This window comes from Parasteatoda tepidariorum, chromosome 10 (assembly GCF_043381705.1).
Source record: "Parasteatoda tepidariorum isolate YZ-2023 chromosome 10, CAS_Ptep_4.0, whole genome shotgun sequence".
Taxonomy (NCBI): domain Eukaryota; kingdom Metazoa; phylum Arthropoda; class Arachnida; order Araneae; family Theridiidae; genus Parasteatoda; species Parasteatoda tepidariorum.
Genome location: NC_092213.1, coordinates 29,312,998 through 29,328,269, shown reverse-complemented (window position 1 = coordinate 29,328,269; position 15,272 = coordinate 29,312,998). Strand labels below are relative to the sequence as shown.

General features: G+C 31.1%; 1 protein-coding gene across 1 annotated transcript in view; it reads right to left on the bottom strand.

The window, feature by feature from the left end:
• The window catches only part of LOC107449804 (sodium/calcium exchanger Calx), a 78,305-nt gene extending 63,440 nt beyond the window's left edge, over positions 1-14,865 (bottom strand). Inside the window, exon 1 of the mRNA XM_016065460.4 lies at positions 14,622-14,865. The gene's annotated coding sequence lies outside the window, so the exon portion shown is untranslated. The remainder of the gene's footprint in view (positions 1-14,621) is intronic.
• Positions 14,866-15,272: the final 407 nt, after the last annotated feature.

The following is a 15,272-nucleotide window of genomic DNA, read 5'->3' as shown; positions in this document are numbered from 1 at the left end:
AACATTAGGAGGTTCGTCACCTGCATACATCCCACTAGTTTATTTCAAAATTGGCGAGTCACACTTCCCTAGTTTCCCTTGTTAGCCGCAATGTTTATTTACAAATGTAGACGGATTCTCAGGGCTGTTTCGATTGGATACTTGTAAGCGACGTCATCGTAAGTAAATCTTGGCATTTGTCGATTCAGAAACCAATCAGGTTCGACACATACGTGTTAAGTGATTACAGGTGTCCAATTAAATTTGATTTAAACTACAAGATTAAGCATAACCACTTCGCTTCTTTTCGAGTTGCAAATACCCAATTTTGAGCATTTCACTATGCTTAATAATGAATACGTGGGTTTTTCAAATTGGACTATATTTGTTTCGGAGCTATTTTGACACATTTTTGTTCAATTTTGTGAAACCTTTTTGTACCGTGGACCATTCGCAAAGTATGTTATCACAAAACAAATCCTTCACAATTTTTTTTTGAAGAAAAACGGAATTATTGACGTCTTAAAAGGAAATAACTGTGCGAAAGACATGGTGTGCCGAATTAATTTGCGCAAGGCGCTTTGGCGCACATTCCAATGTAAAAGGAGCGAAGTAAGCAGCTACCGGCTGCCTCCCCTAAGTTTGTTGTAATACAGTAGTTGTAGTCGTGATTGTCATGTAAAAGGATTGCCTGCGGTCTTCCGCAGCTTGTGTGAACTTACCTCTGTTATGTAAATAAATGTTATTATTATAGTTCATCGTAGTTCAATTCGTCGTAATCGTGCACACATGGTTTTCTTTCCTCTAAGAAACGCAATCTTATTTCCACAAATTCATAAAATTATAAAAAAAAAGTCACAATTTCACAAAAATGGTTCTTTTGCAATAAGTCTGAATAGGCTAGTGGTTTTAGTGGTTTTTCACAAAAGCAGTTCCTTATTTTCTCAAATTCATAAACTTAATAAACGTTTTCCAATTTCACAAAAATTACAAAATGCCTGGAATAAATTATGTTTAAAGGTTGGAGCCAATGTACCCCTCATATGGGTTACTTTAAAGAAATGTTTGAAATAAAACTGAAATGTTTGAAGCACTGGATATAGTTTTGTTATAAACCATTGATTGTGCAAACTATTAATTATTATTATTTATTTTTTTAAGTTTAATTTAATCATACAATCTAGGTCCTAAACAAATGCTGTGAAATTTAATAACATAAATAAATGTGATGAGAAAAAAATTCATAAAATTTATTGTATCGAAACTCAATATATATCTACATTTTCCTCAAAATAATTATTGATTGTATTATATAGATAATTAATTTGAGTTGATTTGTCCTAAAACAGGAATGTACGTTAAAGAATATTTCCTTATTTATTTCAATTTCATTATCCTATTATATGTCAGAATAATTCAAATGCATGAAATATTCTAAACAATAAAAAGTTTAATTTTGTAAATTAAATACTGAATGTAAGCAAATTTTCTCAAGGAAACACGTTCAAAGCATCCAGTTCATCCAAGCAGTGAAGTTGGTCAGTGCGACGAAACTAATTCGTTGACCTCGTTCGTTAAGTTTATTTAACGCTTTCCTCCAAAAACAGAGAAACAATTTTTTTGGGTTAAAAACGAATAATAATTAACAATACCTCACAATTTATAAAAATAGGTCGAAATAAACATTGTTTAGTTTAATTAGTTTTATAATTTATGCAAGGTATTTGATAAAAATAAAATATATCAGAAAAATTTTATTTTCATTTCCACGATGTAGTGCGTTTTCTTAGTAAATACAAATTGATATAAGTTTGCAAACAAAATAAAGCAGTTCATATTTTATTTTATAACCATATTTTATTTTATCAGAACTGTTAACAGCCGACACAATTCTAAATTTACGACTATCAATGTTCAACTATGTGGCCTTGTAATTTTGAATACACCACAAAAGACAAGAGAACTCCTTTCTATAAACTAGCCTTTGTGGAGGACTTTTTGAAGTAACTAATCCGCATTTGCGTTACATAGAGAGGATAACCTCAGAAACCTCCCACGATTAACTAACCACGGTTAGCCCGACGGTAAGGTATTCAAACCTATGAGGAGTCTACCACTGGACTTTTTGAAGTAACTAACCAGCATTTGAGTTGCATGGGGAGGAAAACCATGAAAACCTCCCTTGGTTAGCCTGACGGCAAATGGGCTGTATCCCATGATCTGTCTACCACTGAGGATATTTAGCGTCAGCATTGTGATCTGTTCGAGCCAGAAGTTGAATTCACCTGAACCAACTACCGCTGGGATTCCAACCTGGGTCCTCTCATTGAGACGCGAACGATTTTTCCTTTGAACCACTGCAGCTCAAACATTTCATAGTAAAGGAAATGTGTTTTTTTTAAGGTAAATCAACGATTTATCAATTAAAAATATAACCAGCCACATTTGCACTGAAAAAATAGTCTTAATGTCAATCTCATGAGAAAATGGAAAAATTTCCAATCGAAAATTCGAATGTTTGGGTTCAGAGAAAAGTTGAGCCAAAATTTACAATATTTAAATTTCGTGGATGATGATGAAAGCACACTTCATTATTTTTATCAAAAACTGAATGAATAATTTTTGCACAAATTTATATAAAACTCTGAAATCATTATAAATTTCCTAGCTGCAAACACAAACACATAATGTTCTATTGCAAACTTTCTAATATAACTTGAATCCAAATAGAAACGAAACAAACTGAAAATTACAATAATCACTAGAGAACAATTTTTCTTTTTCTTTTCCGTTATCTCAGATTTTTTCTTAACAGATCATAGGTACTTTCGCATCACTGATTTCAAATGCACAATCGATTTCTTTCTCCAAATTACTGATTTTTTTAAACTGAAATTTTTAGTCTTTTTTTGTTGAAACAAACAAGTTTAAAAGCGTTATATATAACAGGGAGCCGCATAAATGTTGCGACAAGCTTCTAGGGGATTTAGGGTGCATCATCAGTAAAATTGCATTGGTACCCATACAAGGAAATGTCGCCATACGCCACTAGGAGTGCTTGGCTATTATGAACTGCTTTTTTGGGTGATTCTGAACTGGTTATAATACGAAAACGTTAAAGGACATTTTCGGGCATGAGTTCCTGTGCAATTTTAATTCTGACTCCCCTGCCCTAACTCCCCTAAAGGTTTGTCACAACATGTACGTGACCCCTTGTTATATATAACGCTCTTAAACTTGTACATTCCGACAAAAAATAGACTAAAAATGCCATTTAAAAAAATCCGCAGCTTTAGGAGCAAAACAAATTTAAAATTTAAAATTCACACATCCGAACTAGGCAAGTATTTGTATAAATAGAACAAAAAAAAATTTTCCCAGTGAAATCAATTATTTTGAACTTTGAAAATGAGAAATTCGTGAATATAGCCAAGTTTGATCTAATAAATAAAATAAAAGATTTAAAGTTCATGACTGACGTATATAAGAACTAAGATAAAGTTAATACATATGAAATTAAAAAACAAGTAAAATCGCCATTTTGTCAATAAGCAGCAGTAAATTAAATGCTAATAATAATGGGAGAAAAAATCGTAAAGTAATTCTTCCAGTTCTCAGAATAGAGGAAAAAAGAATAATGGAAAGTATAAAAGCAAAAACATTCGTGATAATAAATTTCGTGATAGCACGCAAAAATAACAAGAAAAGGATTTTAGATTCATGGAACAAAAAAAAGAGCAGTAAAGCAATTGAGATATGAATTAATATATTGCATTAAGCATCTTTCACTATAATAAAAATCTAAACACAATTTAACTACTCCGGAAGAGTTAGCTTAAATAGTTTTTAAAACTAGAGAACTTAACTATGGAAGCTCATTGCTAGACTATTGCTATTTAATCTAACATTATTCGCATGTAGCACCAAAATCGCGGGTATTCCTCTGTCTAAGTTAGCAACATTTCAGTCAGGAAAATTGCTGGAACTATTAAAATTTGATTGGATAACTTTTAAAATTTGTAAATACATCACACACTAAAAATAAATTGGAAAATAAATTTCTCTTTAATTATTTTTCCAATAAAATACTTTTTTTCCCTTTTGCCTTAATAAAATTTTTGTTTCCAAATAGGTAGAAAAAAAGGTATAGTTGCAACAGTAGATTGTGCAACCATTAATACCGCCTCACGGTAAATATCCCAAATACTAAAAATAAATCAGAAACCTGAAAATAAATTTTTCTTAAATTATTTTGCAACGAAATACTTTTTTCCCCTTTCGCCTTAATATATTTTTGTTTACAAATAGGTAGAATAAAAGGTAAAGTAGCAACAGTAGATTGTGCAACCATTAATACCGCGCAATGGTAAATACACCAAATGGTATAGCGTATTTACCATAAGGCGGAGGTATTTTACTATAATGTTATATTCGATATTTAGCGTTAAATATATAATATTGACTATATAATGTGGGAATATCATTTAAAATATCGTTATAGCGATGTTTAAAAAAATACCAGTATTTCTCAATATATCAACCACTTAATGAAATTTATACGCTGCATTGCAAGCTTTTATAGTAAATATAGACACTCGCCTAACCTCAAATAAATTTTTTTTTAAAAAAGCAGTTCAATAGGTACGACTTTTAATTACTTTTAAAACACTTATCATGATACTTATAATAAACAAAGACTATTATTATAAACTTACTTGTAACATCACAAGGGAATGGAATACGAATGTGACAGATAGCCTCAACCCTTGGTATTTATGCTTTCAGAATAAATTTACGATAGAAAAAAAAACACGTTTCGAACAAAATGAGTTGAATATATTAATGTAACCTCTAGGTAAAAAATGAATTCCCTTAATGCTGTTTTTAATCCAATTGTGAAAAAAAAACTTTTTTTTTCTTCACTTTATTGCATTTTTATAATAAAAAATTACAACAAAAAGAGATATGGAAAACCTGCCTGACAAATAATGAAAAAATAATAATAAATAAAAAAAAACATACCCAATATGCTTAAGTAAATAAACAAAAGCATTGGAACAAATTCAAACAGCCATAAAAACAAGATATATATAAGAAATTTTTATTTATAAGCAAGAAAAGCAAGCAAATAACATAAATGCGGACCTTATGCTTTTATGCTATTATTCATGAAATATAATAGGTATATATAACCACGTAATATAATATTGTTCAAAATCACAAAAATCAGCCAATCTTCAACTCAGTTTAGACATTATTGTCATTTTATTCTGAAATTCCGGATACTACGAAGCTATTATGCTCTAACTTTCCAATTTTCTAAATAATTCAATTCGAATTTCATTTCAAACCCAACCTTTGTTAAACAATTCGAAGACTGAAGAGGTCAGTAACCTATATCAACTTTTGAGGTTCACATTTCTCAGTAATTTTCGGAGCTTTGTGGTGAAAACTAAACATAAAAGAAATTCAGTGAATCTTGTTCTTTTAAATAGACCAGAAAGAAATTCATGACCTAATGATTATTTAAAAAAAAAAATCGTAAATTTAATAAACTCTTTCAGATAGCACCACGCCTAAAAATAATTTTACCAAACGATTTATACTATGAAAACGACAAAAATCGTCTGGACATTTACCGTGAAGCATTTCAATCATGTGAACTGAAGCGAAGAAAGTTCTCAAAATGGCGGTTGAAAAACCTTCTCTTCCTTTAAGGTATGGTCGCTTCAATTCACACTATCTTTGGACCATGAATGATGCATGTGAAGCAAATATTTTTTTTTTCTTTGAAAAAAAAGGGGGTTATAATATAGGCCGCGAGGTTGTGAACTTGTAAAAATAAGCGACGTATCAAATAAATTAATTAATTTTTGCAGTTTTTTTTTGTTTGGAACGGAAAAAACTTAATCTCGCTGAACTGCGAAATTCTTTGATTTTCAATATAGAGATGCTTCAAGGTTATTGCAATAAATAAGTATTAATCACTCCTCTTTGTCTGGCTCTAGATATAGCAGCCTATTTACCTGCTAAGGCCAAGTTACCCCAGTTTGACGGTAATAAGTGCAAAAGAATTATTACAACCGGACAAATATTTGATTTTTCAATAATTGTAGGAGGAAGAAGGAAGACCAGAGTCCGAACTCTCTCGTGTAGAGCAAACAATAATTTTCACAGGTTGCCAACTAAATCAAGTATTTGTTTATCCCCGTTTTCTATACCGCTGATGCATTGAAAATTAGCTGTTGAGGTTGCAATAGTACGCTTAAAAGAGAAGTGTAAGGAAATTTTAACTTGCTTAAAACATGTCATTTAAATCATGTCATTTACAGGAAAACTAGCATAACTCAAAATATTTATAGAATTGAAAAATCGAAGTTAAAGATGCTCGTAATCAATCTTACGAATCTTAACAATACAAATCTTTCCGAGTTAAAAATAGATCAAAACAAGATGGAGCAATTATTAAATTGAGAAAATTAGTATTAAGTAATATGACCTAGCCATTATTTCTCTTTCTTGCATTACCATTTTGGTAACAAGTTTGAAAATTATGATTCTTTGTAACTTTTTTTAAGAAATGACACAAAAAAAGTTAAAAGCGATGGTACACTCCCAACTGGAGAAGAAGACAACTGATCCACAACCACCTGACCTATGACCTCAGCGCCATCTGGTTGTTTATAAACAAGGTGTCGTGTTAATATTCTGAATATTGCTAGCTAAGGTTGAGATAAATTTCTGAGAATGTTAATAAACGTGGAGTTAATTGAATACAACTCGGTATCACATATGTTAAAATATAGTTCTCTCTTGTCCACGCCTTTTATTCAATCTAGATTAAATATTTATTTATGTATTTATTGCAACCGTGACAATTTTCGTTTTGTGCATCAGGCAACTGCGTTCTATAATTAGTTTTCGCTCTAGGTGGCTTCGTGTCTTTGTGTTTAAGGAAAAAATAAACCAAATCTTTATTTGTGAAGGAATATAGAATGGTGTAACTGAAGTGAATTCATACTTGACGGGATAGGCTTACTCGCAATAGAATGGAAAGAACAGTCGCTAAAGTATACAAATACATACTACGTTTCAACAGTCACTCAGAATCCACACAAGCGATTACGTCCTTTTCAGATATCCAATTCACATATTGATTTTTTTTTCTTTCGAAATATAGAAGCCAAATTCGAAAGTCTAGCACAAATATCTCAGAAATTTGTGAGCTAATTTTATGCTATTATTTTTATTAAATAAAGTAAAGGATTAAAATTTAGTAATTCGTGTTTTTTTTTATTCAACTGGTACCTGGAAGTGAAGTAGTGTGGTTACCTCGTCCCCGATTATTGGTTGAAACATGGCATTTGTTTACGTTAGAAACTGTTCTTTCCATTCGATTTCGATTAAGCAGAGCCCGTCAAGTATCAATTCCCTTAAATGACACATTCTATATTCTTTCACAAAGAATCATTCATAAAGATTTCAATTCTTTCACTATATATTACTTACTTAACACAAAGACAGGCACGAAGTCATACGAAACATAAACAAACTAATTATGCATCGAAGTTGCCAGGTGCGCAAAGCAAAAATATATCACAGTTAATATAAAATACATAAACAAACAATAAATCTAAGTTAAGTGAAAGACGTAGACCAGAAGGAATTCTATTTCAACAAATTTGATGTGCGATACGGCACTGTATTTAATTAATGTCACGAATCACGCTAATTAATATTCTAACTTGTCAATACGAATTTTTGGTCGCATACATAATTGGGTACTTGCAATTCGAGAAGAAGTGAAGTGATTACGTCTAACCATTTGATTTAAATCAGATTTAATTGGATGTCTGTAAGCGACGTCACGCGTGTGTGTCGAACCTGATTGGCTTCTGAATCGACAAATGCCACGATTTATCTGCAATGACGTCGCTTGCAGGCATCCAATTGTCTTTAATTGCTTCTTTTTTTTCACAATAATAGCATTCAATTCAAGATTAGAAAACGATTCAAAAACTCTATTATTTATAGACTCGTTTGCATCACATCAGTTTTCAACTTAGTTTAGAATTTAAAAAAAAAAAAAAAAAACTAAGCACATTAGGCATTTTTGGGTAACACGTTACTTTACAAGAACGATTCTACAGAGACCAAATTCTTATTTTTACTTTTGGTCAATAATCCGAAAATCGTCCGAAATTATTCTACGGTTAAAAAGCTGATACTAACATCTCGAATTCCTTTTAAAACTGAGATTGAAGAATTTTTACATAATACAATATCCAACTGCATTTTTCAAACGATAATACATACCGTTAGCAACAAATTATCAAAAAACAGTTACGTACATTTACAATTTACCGAATTTTTCCTTGACAGCAAAACGATCTATATAATTGCACGAATTATATCATCAGCTGCAAATAGTTTGAACGAAAGAGAGTAGCAACGCAAACGTTAAGGGGGAAAAAAGAACGATATTGTGTTTTTATTTAAAACGTGACAAAAAAGAAAAATCGATGATCAAAAAATAATGTCACGAACAGAATAAAAAGAGATTAAGCTATTAATCATTTTTCCTGAATATAAATGATTTTTAGGAATTGAGCGGATTCAATTTATTGCGGGAATAAGTTATTATTATATTTTGAAAAAAATGTTACTCTATTTAGTTTCTAAATATGTTTCTGATCGAAAATTAATTTGATGCGAATTCGTGATATTCAATTTTAAAGTGCTCCAGGAAGCGATTCTTGTTTTCAATTACTACTTTATCCTCACGAATTACTTCTTACTTTAGAGCCACGATAGCAAAAGCAGGGTTATGGCAAAGAATATAGAAAGGAGAAGTCCAACTCTTCGTTTACGTAACTAATGCTGTGAAATATAGTTTGTCTAAAGTAAGAACTCCCCTAGCCCCGTGGCGGTGACTATGATAACGAAATATAACTATTTCAAGTGGGGGTGTGGTGTCACTGCTTAGGACAAGTTTTGACTCTGATCGGCGGGAGATAGGTAATTTTTTTCTCCGGTCTATAGTGTTAGCCCTAGAGTGAGGAGAAGCTATCCTCCCTGAAATGCACTATTCTTGTTTCCATAGCAGCAGACGGCCTCAGACTTTGTGGTGGAGGGAGTTCTTACGGTAGACAAACTATACTTGCTGTATGTTATACCAAAAAAAACAACTTACAGCGTGAACAACAGACTCAGATTCAGAAGAGCATCATAGAAACAAAGATACAGCGCATGCGCATAACAAGCAAAGTGACTGTCAGTTGGTACGTCACCTGTAAACCGTCACCTGTAGTTTACTTTTATTTTCAAATAAATTTTCGACTGAAAAAAATTTTAAGCGAATTTAAGGGTCTTTTTTTCAAAAACTAAATTACATTTTTTTTTCCTTTCTTCAAGCTGAATGACATTATTTTTCATTTCAGTACTATTGAATCAAATCAATTATGATTGATTAAAAACTTTATTCGCTTCAAAAACATACAAATTAGAAATAGCAGGTGAGATGTTTCAAGCGCTCAAAAACAGACGCCCATTTTCAAAACTTGACAGACGCGAAAGAGAATAAACAAAAGAAGCATGAGATGACTATGAGAAGAAGCGCCTGTTTTTGAGCGCGCTCTAGAAAGTCAAATGTTATTTCTAATTAGCATATTTTAGAAGCGAATGAAGTTTTTAATCCATATCTTACCGCTACAGTTTCTTGAGATTGATTATTTATTCAATTATGATTGGTTTTTGTTCAAAATAAAGTTTTTTATTGAATAACTAATTTACATCAATAATTCGAATAAACGTTATTTAGATCAATATTATTCAAATACTTAAACCAATTGATTCGATCAGTAGTTTGAATCCTAAAAAACGAATAGCCGTTTTGCCTATACATTTACCTAACTCTATATTCGACAAGCAGCTGCTAATATTCTTTTTTTTTTCTTTTGGTAAGAAAATGATAAAAAATAAAAACAGTTAGTAAAGATTCTTTGGAGGAAAAAGACAAAAGTAAAAGTATTTCACTTTTAGTAAAGGATAATGAAATGCACGTTTAAATAAGTGACATTATAATCAATGAATAAATTGTTGGGAGACGTTGTAAAATAGGCTATATTTGATTAACAGGTGTTTCTGAACACGACAAATATGACCTACATTAGATTCAGACGCAAAGATAAATTGTCTCTATTATAATAATAAAAATTCAACAATTTTTACGAGAGTCATAAGAAGAATAAATAATAATTTGTGAAATTTTGTTATGCTCTCTCTGCAATAAATAAATAAAAGTAAACATTACTACCTCAACCGGCGTCTCCGCTGATTTAGTAAACTATCATAACGCAAAAACTATTCGACGAAACAATACGGAATTTAGCACACTTTTTGAGAAATGATTCTGATATGAAAATGTTATTGATGCGGACATAAAGTTTTTTAGTTATTTTATATCAATTTTATTAATTTATTTTTTTCGCCGCATTGTTTGGTTTTGCGAAAACTATTTGCAAAAGAATTATGACAAAACTATTTGCAAAAGAATGCAGCCATGTCCTATGTCTCAAACAGAGCAACACGTCTTGCTTTGTTTAAAATTGTAATTAGTTTTGGTGCATTATAATCTATTATAAGTTCTTAATTTTTTGTGCTGCCTTATCGGTAATCCGTGTGGATGGCATAAGTAAAATAAGTGAGCGCAGTGATCTGAAAAAAAAAAAGAATGTTTCGAGGGTTGGAGAACGACAGTGAGTAGAATGTAATAATATATTAATGACTTAATATATTTAAAATTAAATATAAAAGATATTAATATATAAAATCTGGGGTAATAACTAAGATGGATTCCGGGTGTTGGTGTGCGATCACGATCAAGGGGTGGTCTAATCTGGCTTTTGAAAAGATAACAGAAAAAATACTAAAAGTTAATACAAATTTCTTATTATTTTTATAGAAATATAGTTAGCATCACAAAATGAGGTGTTGGTTTTTCAGTCAAATTTAATAAGAATTAATTGCTCTCTGGCTGACTACAAGTCGAAACGATCAGACCGATTTCCTACATAAAACATTAAAAAACGCACACCGGACTGAGTAAAGGTCAGGGAATTGGCTTTGATCAGAAAGGTTCTGGGTACGAATCCCGGGCAAGGAATGGATATTCCTTCATTCTCTGTACTATCTGTCCTTACTATGGGAGTAACGTTGGTCTACCTAATATGATGCCCCTGAAAGAGTGGTCAACAAATGCCTGTATTGACGAAAGGTCATTCTCCAGGTGGGCATAGGGAAAAAAACATTAAAAAAAATAATAAATCACGCTTCTTTTTTCTTTTTTTTTTAGTTAAAATATGTAAAATCTTTTCTATTAACATTTAGAGCCTTTTTATTATGGTTATTTGTTCTTTTTGCGTAGCGATATTTATCAAATTACTGATTGATTAAATTTTTTCACTTAGGGAATTTTATATATTTTTTAGTCCATTACTATTATTTTTTTAATCATCATCATCATTTCGCAGATCACGGAATCGTTGTGCCGTCGCAGATCGCGAATCGTCGCGAATTGTTAATCATTATGACAATCTACGAGTGAATGACTTTTGCTATTACAAGAAGAAAAGAACGAAGCGAGAAAAGAAAGCGAATCAGTGAATCCGCGTATTAGTGATTCCATGAATGTGTTAGTGACTAAATATTTAAAAACATTCTATTTTTTTTAAAATTATTTTACTTTATTGTGATGTAAAGATTTCTTTAAATTATATTTAATAAACATAAAACCGTATTGCCTCAATGTAACTTGCTTATTTACATTAAGTGTAAATTGACCTGATGCCCAGTTAATTTAAAAATAATTATGTGCAAATAATAAATCATACGTGAAAAAAGAGAAAGAAAACGCTGAAGCAGAATATGAAACCTAATCGTTTGTACTTACTATTGGTATAATTTACCGATTCAAAAAACTTAAAAACTCTACTAATTCTAGCATAGAAATAAATTAAATTAGAGTTGCGTACCCTTCCTTATTTATTCATTTATTTATTTTGACGTAACAATAATAAATTTTGAAAAATATTACACTAAGATGTAATAATATTTCATAACCGGTTATAACAATTTTATAACCGGTGTTGAACAGCCGACCCAATTTTGAGTTTTCGACTATTCATGTTCAATTTCGTAGCGTACCAATTTTGAACCTATCCAAGAAGGCAGGGGAACTTCTGGATCAAGCAACAAACAAACCAACATTGGGACAAACAAACCATCGCCTCTTTGATGGAACTAACCCACATTTGCGATACATGGAGAGAACCACCAAAATTTCCCACACATAGCCAAACGGCAAAGGGATTCTAGCACATGACATCTGTCTACTACTGAGAATATTTCACATCAGCACTATGGTCGGTGTTAGCCGGATGCGGAATTCGTATCGACCAGCCATTGCTGGGATTCGAACCTGGTTCACCTCGTTGGAAGCCGAACGCTCTACCCCTAAGCCATTGCGGATCCAACTGTATCATTTGAGTATCAGAATGAAAAATTAGTATTCCAAATTCCATAAACAAAACATATGTATTATCAATCAGTAAGAGTATACGCCCGTAAAGTAGGTAGAATTGAAGTAAAAATGATAAAGTAAAGAAAAAAGTCACAGAGGATAAAAAGAGAAAGAAATAAAAAATAAAAAAAAGTAAAGTACAAAAGGCAGGATGAGAATGAAAGCATATGGGAAGAAGAATTTTAAATGTGGACCCCTGACGAAAATATTCACCCGTCCCGTCGAGCTGGATCATAAATTAAACCTAAAAATGGCAAGTTAGATCAAATGTAAAAACAGGTTCCTATAGAAAATTGTTTAAGAATCTCTTGAAACCTATGTTAAATAAATAAAAAACTTTTAAAATCTAAGGTGAATCATTTTATTTAATAACTGTCATTGATCAACCGACCTAATTTTTAGTTTACTACAACCAATGTTCAACTCCGTAGCCTGGTAATTTTGAACCGGATCAAGAAGACAAGAAAACTCCTAGATCAAGTATTGGGAGAAATTTCTCTTCGTGGAGGACTTTTTGATGGAACTAACCCGCATTTGCGTTACATGGAGAAGAAATCCACGAATACTCACACGGTTATTCTAACGGTAAGGGAACTCTAACCCGTGATCCGTCTACCACTGAGGGTATTTAACGTCAGCACTGTGGTCGGTGCGAGCCGGTTGCAGAATTCACGTTAACCAGCCATCGCTGGAATTCGAACCCGGTTTACCTCATTGAGAGGCGCAGCTCCAAGTTGAATAATTGGAAAAAATATCGAAAATCAACAATATAATAGCTCATTTGTCTCCAATGTTTTCAAATGTGACTTTAAAAACTTTTTATACCAGATCCATAGCCAAGGAAGAAGTATGTGGGGCTGAGCCCTTTTAAAAAGATGTTCAAAGCCCTCCCTGGAAAATTTTCAAAAAAATTAAATTTTATCAAATGAAGTTAATATTTATACTAATTATGTATTCTTATAATTAATGTATCTGTTTATGCTCATATTTTTAATAAACAGATATAGGTGATACATTAAATATAAAAACAAATGTAAACCAAAAAGAGTTAAAAATTAAAAAATAAATGATGCCCCCCATTTATGGTGGCCCCCACCTAAATAGTAATTCTGGCTTCAGGCCTGATAATCATTCATTCATAAATGTTCATGCTTGCTAGTAGACTAAAGGAAACCAATTCGAAAATTGTGCGATATTTTGAAATTTTACTTAAATTTTATGAACTAAAATTTTATAAGCGATTTATCAAATTCATCAGCTTATAATTAAAAATAAAATATTATATCTTACGAAAATATGTTAAAAATTCAACTGTACAACAAATAAAATAAGTTTTAAAAAGAAGCTTTATTCAACTACTAACAAATTGTCGAATAAAATAAAAAATAAATTTTTAAAAAATATTATAATCTTAAACTAAATTGATAAGATTAAAAAATATTATAATCTTAAATTAAAAACTTCAAGCATATCAAATAAGTAATAACAATCCTTCTAAAACACGTCAAATTATCAAAACAAAAAAACAAGATGTTAATCATTGAAACAAGATACTGCTGATGTTTAGAGAAATAAAATTAAGATATTAATTATAAGTTATAATATTCGTTTAAAGAGATAAAATTAAGATATTAATTATAAGTTATAACATTCGTTTAGAGAAATAAAATTAAGATATTAATTATAAGTTATAGCATTCGCTTAGAGAAATAAAATTAAGATATTAATTATAATTTATAATATTCGTTTAGAGAAATAAAATTAAGATATTAATGATAAGTTATAACATTCGTTTAGAGAAATAAAATTAGGATATTATTTATAAGTTATAACATTCGTTTAGAGAAATAAAATTAAGATATTAATTATAAGTCATAATATTCACACACAAAAAAGCAAGCGGAGTTTTGAATGCTATCAAGTTGATCCCCTAAATCTGTGATAATTATCAACTCAAACATTATATACGATACTAATACATCCAGTTTCATTGATTAATTTTAATTAAAAAGAACAAAAAAAGTCATCACAACACGAAATATTTTCAAACAAAACTACTTACCGGTCTTGCTGTCAAAGTTTGTCACAAAATAAACGCCGAGCCAATAAACAACAAGCAAATACAACTCTTAATCTGGAAGCGTTCGATTCAAAACATTCCTCAACCACCCTCCAAACACAACTGACTGATGGTATCGAGCACACACACACGTAGCTAAGCTAGTCTATTTTATTTCTTATGTTAATTTACTTCGCGTTTTTTTTCCCCGCTGCTTCAACCATGACGATATCATTCAAAAGAGAAACCATCCTCAAAAGTGGGCCTCGCAGTCAACAGGTCATAGTTTGGCGACTTTTTTCCTTCAGTTTGGCGGGAAAATTAAAGAGGCTCGTTTCAGGAAAACACAGCACGTAAAATGATGGAAGAGTTATGAAAAGAATTATGTGAGAGATTTGATGGTTCAACACGTGTTTTCCTGAAGAATTTATACGACAGGAATTTATCTTAAAATGCTTGTGATTCACACATAAAAATGACGTAACTTATACGGATGTGTGGTTTTCGGAATTTCTTTTTTTAATATGAATGAATTATTTCATTTTGTTAAGAATGCATGACTAAAAATATTATCTCCTAATGTTACTGTTAAGAAAAATTCATCATTCGTGCTGTTAAGATATATATATATAAGGCAGGGGAACTTCTGGATCA